The following is a 14,608-nucleotide window of genomic DNA, read 5'->3' on the forward strand; positions in this document are numbered from 1 at the left end:
TTAGTCTGTGGCAGCTTATCGGCTCCATCATTTTCATTGTACTAACTGGCCGCACAGTTTGACCCTTGTTTTGTCCTTCGGGTCCCGTTGACCCGAAGGACAAGACAAGGGTTTACATTTTTCGTGGAATGGTTCATACAGGACTCCAACTCTACTTGGCTCAGTTGTGAATCAGCCTTTTTGGATGGAATCCCCCTGCGCAACCTGTTTATATATTTCCCCTGAAAAAGTATCGTCATTGATAAATGACAGTTGGGTCTTAAGGAATATGTTAAATATTTGGAGGCAGGTCAGGAAGTTAGCAGGGTACAATAATTGTTTTTCGCTATTAACCCCTTTTCATGATAACCCAGACTTCCCACCTGGCCTTCGGGCTGGTCTGGCTGACTGGGGACGTAGAGGCATCAAGGTGGTAAGGGACATGGTTTGGGGTGGCTCAGTCCTCACATTTCAGCAAGTTAAAAACAAGTTTGGTGTCTCCAATGGTGACTTTCTTAAATTTCTGTCCAAGTTAAAAGTGTTCTCTGAGGGACTTGCCATCTCTCCTGTGGAGTCTCTGTTGGTGGATAATTCACAGCTTAAATTTTTTACCAAACGGCTTTACGGGATACTGTGTGGCTTCAAGGAGGACAACTCCGATAAAGTTAAAGCCATCCAATGTCTTAGCTTCTAATTTAGCCTGGGAGAGACAATGTAAGATTATACATCGTCTTTATATTTTTTCCTGTGGTCAAACACAGAATGTATCCTGCCATATCAGATCTTTGTATTAAATGTCAATCTGCTGTTGGCTCTCTTTTTCATTGTTTGTGGAGCTGCCCCCATATCCAGAAGTTTTGGATCGCAATTGCTCAACAGCTCGATAAGGTCTTTAAGCGCCCCTTTACGTCTGGGAGCCAGGACTTGTGTGTTGGGTGTGCCTGATGAGTTACCTGCTGATCTTCATAACACAAAACTGTTGCATAGTCTGTTGCACAGTGCCAGGAAGTGTATTCTACTCATGTGGATCTCTGATAAAGCCCCAACCCTAAATCAATGGTTGTGTACTGTGACAAACATCATCCCTTTTAAAGCCTTTTCCACGGCCTTAAAGGACAAACCCTTCACATTCTACAGGATTTGGGACTCTTTCTATGACTACCTGGGATCTGCTAAGGCCCAGAGGTTGAAATCAGGACAGATGGATTTGGCCTGGAGGGGGGCAGGGGAATAGTATCACCGGTCATGGTGAAGAGGCCTAGATACAGCATCCCAGATGCAGAGTTCATTTTCCAATACATGCTCCCTGAAACTCCTGTTTCATTTATTTATCCCTTTTTTTTCCCTTGCTTGTTTGTTAGTCTGTCTGTTTATCTAATTTTAACGTTGGTCTCATTGCTTATTGTTTTTAGCTGCCTGTCTTCACCCTGTGCTGTTTCAATGCTGTACATGTTTTTCTATCGTTTTTGTCTTTTTTGTGCTTTGCAAAACTTGTTCAATAAACAATGTAAAAAATAAAAAAGTACTTGCATTACTATTTATTCTCTTAATGTTTATATTATATATATATATATATATATATACACTACCGGTCAAAAGTTTTAGAACACCCCAAGTTTTTCCAGTTTTTTATTGAAATTCATGCAGTTCAATGTCTTATTGTACTCTGAAATGAAAGAATAGAACAAATGAACAATTTAAGTTCGAAAAGAAATCATGGAATCAATTTATAAACCAAAATGCTGACTCATCAAAGTAGCCCCCTTTGGCAGATATAACAGCTGAACACACTCGTGGCATTCTTTCTACAATGGAAATCAAATATTCTTCTTCTTGTGCTTGAAGCTGTTGTCCTGTGAGCCGCCTATCACCAAGCTGTTGACTCTCAGAAACTTGTCTTCTGATTCTGTTGTGGCTTTGGGTCTGCCAGACCTCTTCCTGTCAGTTTCCCCCAGTTTACTGTACTCACTGACACCTTGACTTTCTTTGCAATTTCTCTGTAGGAAAGACCAACATTCTTAAAGTGATGGTTCGGAGTAATTCACCCAAATTAAATTAATAAATATTTTTGTTGCATCTCTTTTCGGTGTTGTAATTTGTAGATGTCCCTAAGCACTCATCTTACAGCAGCAACAACAACAGCAGAGAGCAGAAGAGTGTTATTTACATAAACTTCTGGTGTACTTACAAACTTTCCAATCCATCGTTTTATGAGAGCATAACCTATTTGTACTACTTTTAGACATTTGGTATCATTTCGGGCACTATTAGTGGGGTAATTTACAAGATACAAACGTGGGTCCATTAGCCCCTGCGCTAAGCTATTCAGCTGATAACGCTACTCTAGCTAACTCTCCCAATGTTCGACCCAGGTGAAAAAAGCTTCTGGGGGGGTGTTTGGCTCGAGGTCATGGTGCAAAGGACCCTAGGGTGAATTACTCCGAACCATCACTTTAAGTGTTATGATGGTCTGTCTCTCTTCCATTGTTAATTGCCTTTTTCCCGCCATTTTTATGGCAACACACTACTTTCTGGAGTACAATACTGTTCAAATAATGCTCACGAGGGTATGGTACCACAGTGTGTTCCAACAATACTTACAAATACAAACAGAGGGGGTTGTAAGTAATCCAGACAAGTTGGAACACCTGTGGGAATTGGTAGCACCAACTTTCAAAGCTTGATCAACCTCCATTGCTGCAGAACAGCTTTACATTGTTAACCCATTTCTTGTTCCCTGATAAAGGCCTTTTTGTAAAATTATTTTTCAGTTTTGGGTAACCTTACTTTTTAACCTCAGACAGTTCACCACTTACCTTTGTACTAGAGTTGAGCCGGATACTCGGCTGAAACGAGTATCCGGTACGGATAAAGCACTTTTGCCGAGTACGAGTATTATACGAGTAATACGAGTCAATATCTGTGCTCGGATTGAATAAAAATCCTCATTGGGTAGCTGACTGTGTCTGCGTTCTGTGATAGGCTAGTAGTCACAGCGCCCCTCCCCTACACACATACAGATTTATTGTGTTGCTGTGTGTCCCGCTCTGCTCACTCACACACTGAACACTGAGAAGAGAACAGATCGCTCTCTCTGTTTTTTACTTCGGTTTGTAGTACTTACTTATTAACCAGTAGAGTTCTGGTAAACGTGGGGTTTGTTCAGACGTGGTGCTTGGTAGAATGTGACTCACGTTGTGTCTCTGCCTGTCGGAGATTTTTGTTCTTTTTTAAACCGTCAGCTGGCGGAGTTTTTTTTTGTCTGACACTTTCTTGCTGTATTTCATAAAAAAATAAAGGAAGTAGTGGTATTAAATTATATTACAAATTAATTCGCTACACACACATGCACACTCTCTCTCCCTCTCTCTGCCTGTCATCGGAGTTTTTTTTTTTTTTTAAACTGTCAGCTGGCTCTAACCAGTTTTTTTGACTTCACGCACGAGTGTCTGACACTTTCTTGCTGTATTTTATAAAAAAAAAATAAAGGTAGTTGTGGTATAAATAATTTTACAAATTAAGCTACACACACAAACACACACACACACAAACACTCTCTACCCCTCTCTTTCTCTGTCTCTCTCTTACTCTCTCACACACACACATACGTGGTATGGAAATAAAAAAATAAAAAAAAGAACCAAAAAAAATAAATAATCACACTGATCATAAAAAAATTTAATTAAAAAAGAAAGTTATGTTGAGTATGAAAACTCTTGTTCATTACATTTTACTTCATAATTGCAAATGCATGTGTTGTATTCATTGTTGCAAAACTTGTTCTGTATATAGTTCGTTTGTTATCGTGATCAAAACCATTGATCTGAAACTCAATGCTGATGCTGTCATGTAAATAGTTTTCTAATCAGCAATAAATATAACAATTTCTGATCAACCCATATCAATTGCATGCTTAAAATAACATACCGGTCAAAGCCCCGCCCATTTCAAGACAACCTGACCCACTTCCGGGTTAGGCTCCGCCCACTTCCGGGTTAGGCTCCGCCCAGTCCGAGTACAGATACAGATAATTCATATGGTAAACAGATACAGATACAGATAATGCTGTACTCGCTCATCCCTACTTTGTACCATTTCAAGCTATTTATTGGACTTAAACTGCTAACATTTCTATAGAAAACTAGAAAAATTGGGGTGTTCTAAAACTTTTGACCAGTAGTGTATACAGATATATTTATATATACACTGTATAAATCACACAGGTAGATCGGACATTACATATAACAAAATACATTAGTTTGGTCACGTTCAAATTACAGTTAATATCTTTTTTCAACAGAGCCTTACTAATCAGTAACCTACCTCCTGTCATATCAGTTTCTCACTAAAATTGTTTAACAGCAATAACAAATGTGTTAAATCCATTTCCCTTCTCAAAAATCTTTCAAATAAGAGTTTGAATTGTTTCACATCTTGTACTGTTCACATCCCTGTTCACTTGCTCATTATGTGCTCGCATGAGTATATGTCAGTCTGTAGGAGGCGCTGTAGCTTAGTGGTTAAAGTGCCTGTCTTGTAAACAGGAGATCCTGGGTTCAAATCCCAGCAGTGCCTGGTTATCAGTTGATTATCTTAACACAGTGTTTTCAACAAGGGCAACAAACTTAATACCTGATTTATTACCATATCCCAAAAAGTTATATGTAACATTAGCCTACTACCAGTTGAAGTTTAAAACCACAGTATGATCCATACAGAAAGTAACACTGTATTATAAGTCTTAACACTGTACTCACAGCATCTCTCCTTGTTAACTCCTGTTTAATCAAATTAAGCCAATCCAAAGTTACATTTTGTTCATTTAGTTTAAGGATCATTGTATGTTTTTAAAAGTTTTTTTTGTACCATAATGTTACATGTGTCCATGTTGCACTCAAGATCTCATCTGAACAGATTTCTGTCATTCAAAAAAACTCTCGACCAAGTTTAAAACTTTTACAGCCAACTTAATAAAATGTCTGGTTTTATTCGGGCTAGAGTTTATAAAGTCTATCCATTTGAAATGTCTATTTTTTCTTTTAAATTGTTTTTACCACACTCCCTTACATTGTACAGGGTTTTATATAGTCTATATCTGTAACAGCGTACTTCACGGTATCACTTCAGTTAATTACTGTCCAGTAGCTCTCATTCACTCTTGTTCTGTCGCTCCGCTGTACATAAGACTACAGGAGGAGAAGATACGCTTTTATAGAACTTTAATGTAGCAACTTCTTAGGCTACACACAATGTGTAAGTCGGCTCCACTGCTAACAATAATGACCTTCTCTAACTCTTCTACCCATTTTATTTAACCCTCTCCTCAATATACCCAACAATGTCAAGAAAGAGCTTGCCCCAAAATATTAATTCCCATTCACCCCAACAAGATAATTCAATATTCCACTCATCAAGGTTGCGGAGAAAAATGAATTATTGCTCTTCCGTTGCAGTGCCTTCTGGTTGAGGCTGCTTCTACAACTCATCACTCAGTGAGACAAATGCATCATAAACTGCAAATGATGAACAGTAGGACTAAATCAGATTGGGGTTTATTTAAGTAAGTAAAGAGAGGAGCGTTGCTACATATCCTTCATTTCTTACCTACTAGTAATTCAGAAGAGGTCAGAGACAGGGCTTAAAGTATTCCGGCACCGTGCCGAAAAATAAAAAAAAACAAAAAAAACCCAACTTGCATGCGGTTTAATATTTTCGAGTCAATTGATTTCACATACCAATCATATAAGAGGAACGCAGCTCTAACTAACACAGGGTTGAAAGTAATCGGGCCTGGTGCCGGATTTCTGGCATATGAATATTTTAGAAAGATAAATCAATTAAAAAGTCCACATGGGATTTCGTTTTCGTTTTTCGTTTTTTTATTTAAGGACAATGCATGACTTGAATGTACTAATTCGCTTTTTTGATGATGACCTGGCCAAAATACTACATTTTAGTTTTCACAATGATTCATTGTAGGATTATGATATTATTGCAATATGTAAATCCACATTGACGCTTTATTTAACATATGGTTGGAAGAAGTAAAAATTGATCCTAAACTTTTTAGTTTTTAAAAATTAGGACTTTTATTATTGTGTAATGTCAGAAGGACTTTGACTGTTTTGCCAGTCAAATTAACTTTAATGACTGCATATTGAAATATTACACTGTTGGTTGGAAAAAATGCATCGCAAAATGCATCAGATTGATGCTTTAAAATGTGGAATATTTAAAATTTTCTTTCGGGGGAGCATGCCCCCGGACCCCCCTAGAGGGGTAATATCATTCTCACCTTTCTCACCCCTGACCCATTTTCATGCCTGAGTTATTTAAACATAATGGCTTTGTCCAAGAGTTTATGAAAAGCTAAACAATGCAAAGTTGTGATTGTGATGTGTAATGTAAGGAATTTACCCCTTCCAAAAAAGTTTCAGGCTCAGGATTTTTTTTCACTGTAAGCCCTGCAGAGAGAATGATGTCACATTCTAACATCCAGACTCCCTGCTCATTGTTCTTGGGGACTTTAACAGTGCAAAACTCAGCAAAATATCAGTTATAGTAAATGTGAAAATGTATCAATCAGTCAGTAGACTGTATATTATACAGATATATATAAGGTAAAAGAGAAATTAAGACTTAACATTACAGAAGTCCTCAAGGAGGTGCTGTGGCTTAGTTGGTTAAAGTGCCTGTCTAGTAAACAGGAGATCCTGGGTTCAAATCCCAGCAGCACCTTGTTGTTGCAGAGATTACCTCTGTTAGCATCCCATCAGCATGTGGACCCAATCCCCATGCTACCCATTATGCTACCCTGGTAGCAAATGAAAAAGGTAAAAAAGGATTGAAAAGGCAGACTGTTTTCCATGGCGTATTACATTTACACAGAAACACTACATTAACACAGACTTAAGATGGTACATAAAAACACATGAAATGAAGAGCAATGCAAGTTTAAGATATAATATACACCTAGTTCGTTCATCCGCCATTTCTGTTCATTTGGCCTAATTATGCTGTTTTGATAAAAACTAGTAAATTGATTATTACCTCTCCTCCACTCTGTAAGGAAGAGCCTGGAAGAAGCTCATATCAGGCAGTCGGCCCCTTAAGTACCTTGGCCGTTAAAGTTCAAGTTTATTTCACCTCTGACCTCAGCTAGCATCACATGCACCTTAAACCACACCCAACAGTGATGTCACAGGGTCCTGGTGTACACCTGGGCCACGTTCAGCCCTGACAAATTGAGTAAACCGTTTGCTTATGGTGTAAGAGGTGCTGTAGCTTAGTGGTTAAAGCGCCTGTCTCGTAAACAGGAGATCCTGGGTTCAAATCCCAGCAGTGCCTCGTTATCAGTTGATCACCTGTAGACATATGCCAACCAATCCCCTTACCAGTGTCTGCTATCAAAAGAATTTTTCCGGTGACGGTTGAGCATTACTGCGCAGCCTTCGACTGATCTTGAAAATGTAGATGTGATGTGAGTGACCTGTCTGAAAATTGGAAGTCTGCTGGTTCAACTTTATTTATGCTATCAAATCATAACAAGAGTTATCTCAAGACACTTTACAGACAGAGTAGGTCTAGACCACACTCTATAATTTACATAGCTCCAACATTTCAAGTAATTCCCCCAAGAGCAAGCATTGTTTATTTCTTTAGAAATAAACAATGGACAAATAAAGTCTTTAAACGCTTCAGCTGTAAAGTTATTCGCTATCAAAGTGGCGTCAAAATGAATGGCAGTCAATGGAATGCTAACGTCGGGTGATGCCTTGTCACCATCAAAATGGCGCCATAGGAGGTACGCGTTGTGGAGAGAGGCTTACCCCCTTGTGATTACCTCAACACAGTGTTGTCACCAGCATTTACGAAAAGTGACCTGTTTATTTTCAACAAGGACAACAACAAAAAAATTCAGATTTCCCAGAGCCCAAACGTTATATGTAACATTAGGATATTAAAGGTGCAATATGTAATACTGACAGCTAGTGTTTATAATAGTTACCGCAGTACAAATTCAAAATACTGGAGAGAGTTGTCTCCCCCGCCCCCTCCTCCCCAGACTCGACGTTCATGGAGGTTACCAGGCTGAGACCGCAGCATCCACAGCAATGTTGCTAGGCGCTTGTCTCACATAGCCAGACATTACTTCACAGTACAGCGGAGTAGCTAACGTTAGATGTTGGCTATATTGACAGTCATAGAAGCCCGTGCTCACGTGGCGCTCAGTACCTGAATGACAGACACACCTTTGCGGCTTAGAATTACGGTAGGAATCGCTAAAAACACAACAACCTCGCCACCCTCTCCACCCAACTGACAGACACACTTCCTCGGCTTAGAATTACGGAAGGAACCGCTAAACACACTGCAAACTCACGGTCCTCTCTTCCAGATTTACAGCTCCCCTCTCTTGGCTTAAAATAACTCACCGCTGTCGGCTACGGCCGCTGAACAGGCTACACGTTGTAAATAGCCTTGGCCCGCTTGCCTGGTCCTCCAGTAGTGTTAGCATGGCGCCGTTAGCCAGGAACAGCCGGGATAACATTACTGGCCGTGTCTCAATTGTTTTTGCGAGTAACCAACTCGGGTACTATAGCTATATAATTCAATGTGAGTACACAAATGTTAAAATTACATAAACTACCCGTCACTTGTAGCCGTGATAAATTAGCCTGAAGCTAATGCTTATCTGTTCAGGAGGACATTAGCCAACTCAGCGTCCTTTTGGGCTCTAAGCTGTCTCCATCTTTCAAATACATCTCCAATATTTACCCAGGGTTTGTCACGCCTCTGGTCAGGCAACTATATTCTTATTCTTTTAACTATGATCCTTAAATATTGAACTTCAAAGTGACAGGTTTATTATATACAATAATCAGAGGGTAATCGTGAAAACTGTATATCTTTCACATTTTTTCATATTTAAACCTCAACCAGAGGCTTTAGAGAACAGAGAGACCTCATTTAGTACTGCCGGAATCTGTGCTGTGCAGTCAATCCAAGTCAAAAAGTATAATTCATTCAATCATGGGCGGAGTTTGCGGGGGGACAGGGGGAGCACTGCCCCCTGGTGGCTGAAACGGGTAATTGCACCTGAACTATATGATTAAATGGAATAACTTCCAAACCAGCTCATCCTCAAATGGATCTATTGCTGCTAAACTGTCTGGGGGAGGGGGGGTCACCCAACTTTTGTATTCATGAAACAGCAAAATTTCAACGTGGCTTGTTTGGTGCATATTTTTCCATGTAGCTCTTAGTCTTGGCCCTCCTTCGCTACCAGATGGGTCTGACCCATAAGTTTGCTGGGGGGCCCCCTGGTAGCTGAAACGGATAACTGCTTTGTTTACAAATGAGTGGAATATAATTACGTCTGGCAAGATCAGATCACAGTGGGTGAAATCGACTCTTAAAATTCAAGGGAGTGCTGCAAAGCTCTATTTAGTTTCCTTAAGTCTACAGGATTAGATCATAAAGTATAGTTTTATTTATTTAGATTTTTAATTATTATTATTTTTATTAAACTGTAACCTGAAGTACCTTGATATTACACACTCCGGTACAGTAGGTGGCGGTAAACAAGACTCTGAAAACATGTTATTTTATTTTGAAGGGCAGAGGAGTGTAGCGGAAGTTGGGTTTGTGTTTCCGGGTCCCGGAAGACCCTACGACCTCCGTCCCATTGTTTGCATTTTAGCTCGTGTTGAGGACGGCGGAGTAAAAGGCGCCAGTGTTTGGTGTCCTTCCAGAGAGAAACATCCCAAACTGCTGCATGAGGTTTTAAAACCAGAAACGGAGCTACAAAGAGCAGGTCTGTTTTCTTTCTCCGACCGGAAACGCGTTTACTGCTGTTGTTGCAGGGAGTCCGCGCGCTAAGCTAACGTTAGCCGCAGCTAGCTCCTGCTAACGTGTGTTATCGGATATGTTGTGAGCTCCGTGTTTTTCCTCAAATGCAGCTCGGGGAGAAGTTGAGGAGAGACACTTCAACATGGACTCCGAGAGGAAACTGTCAGCTGGCCAGTGGAGAGGTGGGAGACGTTTACAATGTTCTATATTCTTCTTATATTTCTTCTTAATTAACGTTAACGTTACCCTGTTGTATGAGCTGGCTCTGGTTTATAATGCCATATAACTTATTATCTAGTTTGAAAGTCAGTCATAACTAGAGCTGGGCAATATATCGATATTATATCGATATCATGATATGAGACTAGATATCGTGATATGAGACTAGATATCGTCTTAGATTTTGAATATCGTAATATGACATAAGTGTCTTTTACTGGTTTTAAAGGCTGCATTACAGTAAAGTGATGTCATTTTCTGAACTTACCAGACTGTTGTAACTGTTCTATTATTTGCCTTTACGCACTTAGTCATTATATCAACATCACTGATGACTATTTATCAAAAATGACACAATAGTCAACACTGCAATATCGTTGCGATATCGAGGTATTTGGTCAAAAATATCGTGATATTTGATTTTCTCCATATCGCCCAGCCCTAGTCATAACTGGAAAAGTATGTTAATAAGAAAGAGCTGCTGTTTTTTATTAAAATGGATTGTGATTAAAATAAAATGCAAAGACAGGGTTTCCTTTACCAGTTTGAAAATATACAGCTGCAACACATGTAAATGAAAGTGATCTGAAATAAATAGCCTAGGATATATAAAAAAAAAATATATCTCTGAGAACGCTCCTTCACTGGTTTTCAACAACAATAACAGACTGATTAAAAGAGAAAGAGGACGCCCGGATAGCTCAGTTGGTTCGACTCTGACCTGCGGCCCTTTCCTACATGTCCTTCCCCCCCCCCCTCTCTCTCCACTTTCATGTCTTCAGCTGTCCTATCAAAATAAAGGCCGAAATCTTAAAAAAAAAAAAAATACACAGACAGAGGGGGAGTGGGGGAGTGCGATGGACTGAAGCGTATGCTACTCACAGTGACTGCTGACTCATTATGAATGGGTCCAGCACGGGTCGAATTAGGGCTGGGCGATGTGGAGAAAATCAAATATCACGATATTTTTTGACGAAATACCTCGATATCGATACCGCAACGATATTGTAGTGTTGAATATTGGTGCTTTCACAAAATATTTACACAATGTCATTTTTGATATAGTCATCAATAATGTTGATATAATGACTAAGTGGGTAAAAGCAAATAATAGAACAGTTACAACAGTCTGGTAAGTTCAGAAAATGACATCACTTTACTGTAATGCAACCTTTAAAACCAGTAAAAGACGACACTTATGCCATGTTACGATATCCAAAATCTAAGACGATATCTAGTCTCATATCACGATATCGATATAATATCGATATATTGCCCAGCTCTAGGCGAATGCTCTTTGGTGGGTCAGCGGTGTTTCACTAAGAGTCAGAGTGGACACTAAGCGGCGTAGGGCCGGGCGATATGGAGAAATTCAGATATCAAGATATTCTTGACTAAATACATCAACATCGATATTGCGGAATAGAACCGCTAGAACAGTCTGGAAAGTTCAGAAAAGTACATCACTTTACTGTAATGCAGCCTTTAAAACCAGGAAAAGGCAACACTTATGTCATATCATGATATGGCCACCACCGGACTTATTCTACTGTGATGGTTACTGACAGTAACCATCACTGCCGCTATCGCTGCCACAAAGTTTTTAAAACACTATGAGGGTAAAAAAATGTAAACGCAATCACTGAACTGCGCAGGAGTGTGTGTTAATAAAAATAAAAAAAAACTCCAAAATGCACTGTTCCAAATGATTATGCACAACAGAGTTTCAAAGCCTTTTTATAGGTTGTAAAGAAGTAGGGGGAGCTGCAGTCTGTGCAGTTTAATTTTGGATGAAGTTGAAGATCCACAACAGCTGGGCTGTTTACGGTAGAAGGGATAGAGCTACGGCCAAAAGTTACGCAAAAATTCTTATATATATTCTTATAATATATTAATGTATTTGTTATACTTTCACCCAGGAAAACAAAAGAGAGGAAGAGAGCAACAACAACTACACTACTAATAATCCAACAAAAATAAAGGGGAAAAAAAACATACAAAACCCAGCCAATCTCCCACCCCAGGTTGGTCCACCTTTCTCCATTAATGTATCGAATATGTAGAAGGATACGTCTGCGGGCAATCAGAGAGGCAAATGCTAAAACATTTAATTTCTGTTTACTAAGTTCAGAGTGGTTCAGGGGAGCTCCAAATATGGCGCTATTAGAGCGCCATTCTGACAATATGTATTTAGGTCACTTTCTAAATGAAAGTTTTAAATAGTATGTTATACATCGTCCCATAAAATACCATAACTTTCTCTCTAAAAGGGCTAACATCAAGGTTCACGGTAATCACAATTATTTAAAAAGTATTTACTTTTAATACCAAAGGTGCCATTTCATGCTGTCCTCTCTTTACTTCCTACTCCCATTTTCAATTAAGATTGTTGTAAACTTACCACAGATGATTTGGCAAAGTAATGACTGGGAATATGGCAGCTTTCCACATTTCCCCGTTGAATATCTTGGTCAGCATGGCAATTGAGAGATCTGAAAAATACAAACCTATTAAAATTTAAAATAAGATAAGATTTTTAATTAGTCCCACAGAGGGGACATATTCAGTGATACTGCACCAAAGGGATAGTGCAATGACAAAAGCATCAGTAAAAATGCAAGAATAAAGCAGTTAAAATGGTTAAGTATACAGACAGAAAGTTTAATAACACTGTATTCCCAGTATTGCACAGAGGAGTTATTAATATTGCATAATAAGGTGTACATTGATAATAATAATAATAATAATAATAAATTGAATTTATATAGCGCTCTTCACAAAGTCGCAGTCGGAGTCCATTTTCTGGACCAGTCCTGAAAATGGTCTCCGACGTTGTCCAGAAACAGCGTTCACAGAATCCGTGATCTCCTTCCATGCCTCCGTTTTGTTGGTGGCTTTAAAACCACTGGAAATACTACTGAATATTATGCCTCGTTTGGCATTTACGTATTGCAGTACAATTTCTATTTCAGAATTACTCAAGTTCTTTTTTCGTTTGGTGATCGGTGGACCACCACCGTCTGTGCGTCTTTTGGACATTCTCCAAATTCTCTTACACATGGCCGTGAAGTGTCATGTCCTTATATGGGAATTTCCGGGGCGTTTTGTTATGCTAATGAGGAACAACTGTCACACGCTTTCAATTACGAAGATGTGGGATTCATCAATCCTAAGAACACAGGTGCAAACAATTCTTTTAAGAACATGTCATGAATCCAACAGACTTTTCTTAAAAAGTTTAAGAACAAAGTTAAGAACATTGGGCCTCATTCACCAACCGTTCTTACGAAGAAATGTGTTCTTAAACCCTTCTTACGAACTTTTTACGAAGATTCTGGCATTCACTAATGTTTTCTTAACTTGGATTTGTTCTTAGCTACGAACAAAATCTACGAACACTGAAAAGCACTCTTACTCACATTTGAGTGATGACAATTTGCTTAATTTAAATAAATTAAATTAAATATATGTAAAATAAATGTATTTGCCGACCGTGACGAGTGCAGACACTTCGCAGCACAGCGGTCTAGCAGCTGAGCAGACACAGAGCAGAGAGGGCGACTCGGCAGTCCGCTAACTTGTTGCTCTCTCTAATATAACCAATATAAGCTGCTCGGTTTAGGCTACAAAACGTGCATGCAGGCTGAAATTTAACCGTGCGGTTTTGTCGCACTTCGCTAGCTGCTAGGCTAAAACGTTACCTGTAATAATTAATAATTTCTAAAAATCTAACAGACAAAAGAAACCCCCATATATCCATGTCCATTCTCTTGTGTAAAGCTGAAGTGACGAGCAACTTCAGTTTTCTCTCTCCATAACCTCTTGAAATAAGAGAGAATGCAGTCGATGAGGATAACTACACAGTGATTATTTCTTGCATAAAGTTTTGTTTAGAAAACCTTGAATGCATGTAAGATATAATGTCATCAGGCACAGTCCATGTCATTAGACTCAACGTGCAGGCCAATGTTTTTTTGCGGTGATGAGCTCAGACCCGTGGTAGGCGTCCCTCCGTTCCTGTTTCTATGTCTACGTTGAAAGCCTTTATATTTGCTTAGGCTACACTAAGTTACACTTTCTTTTCCGTGACTAAATGGCTCTCCTGTGAGCAGCTGCGTGAAGTGGTGAGTGGGTGTGCGCAGTAGGACTGAGTTTCCTTGGCGATTTAGCAATACTGACTCAAGTGATTCAAGTGACTCGCACAACCCGGTTCAGTTTAGTGAGTGACTCAGAATAACCCGAATCCTTAAAAGGAACCGGGTTTGCCAGGCCTACTGTACATACCCGCACCTTGAAATTGGCACATTTCATGTGTTTGACACAGCTCTCTTATTTAGCTTCATTATTATGTTTTGATTTTATGTTTTGATAATTAAAAGGTTGATCATATAATCATTTTCAAAACATTCAAAACTATTACTGTTATTACATAACAAATTAAAATCTACAGTGTTCATGTGATTTCATTATACATAAGCATTGAAATAATGAATGCATAACTCACTAAAGAACTATTGTCTTTCAGACCATATCGTACAAACAAAGTCTATAATTGTTG

At 39.1% G+C, this 14,608-nt stretch overlaps 1 protein-coding gene and 3 non-coding genes across 4 annotated transcripts in view; all 4 read left to right on the forward strand.

Moving 5' to 3' along the window:
* The first annotated feature begins 4,481 nt into the window (after positions 1-4,481).
* trnat-ugu lies at positions 4,482-4,554 on the forward strand. Its single transcript has one exon. It is a non-coding gene; the product is annotated as a tRNA-Thr (tRNA).
* A 2,089-nt stretch (positions 4,555-6,643) lies between these two features.
* Positions 6,644-6,717, forward strand: trnat-agu. Its single transcript has one exon. It is a non-coding gene; the product is annotated as a tRNA-Thr (tRNA).
* A 536-nt stretch (positions 6,718-7,253) lies between these two features.
* On the forward strand, positions 7,254-7,326 carry trnat-cgu. The gene has a single exon. It is a non-coding gene; the product is annotated as a tRNA-Thr (tRNA).
* Positions 7,327-9,635: 2,309 nt separating this feature from the next.
* The window catches only part of LOC120554236 (zinc finger protein 501-like), a 41,794-nt gene continuing 36,821 nt past the window's right edge, over positions 9,636-14,608 (forward strand). The window contains exon 1 of the mRNA XM_039793007.1: positions 9,636-9,796. The gene's annotated coding sequence lies outside the window, so the exon portion shown is untranslated. The remainder of the gene's footprint in view (positions 9,797-14,608) is intronic.

Source organism: Perca fluviatilis, chromosome 24 (assembly GCF_010015445.1).
Source record: "Perca fluviatilis chromosome 24, GENO_Pfluv_1.0, whole genome shotgun sequence".
In the NCBI taxonomy this organism is placed as follows: domain Eukaryota; kingdom Metazoa; phylum Chordata; class Actinopteri; order Perciformes; family Percidae; genus Perca; species Perca fluviatilis.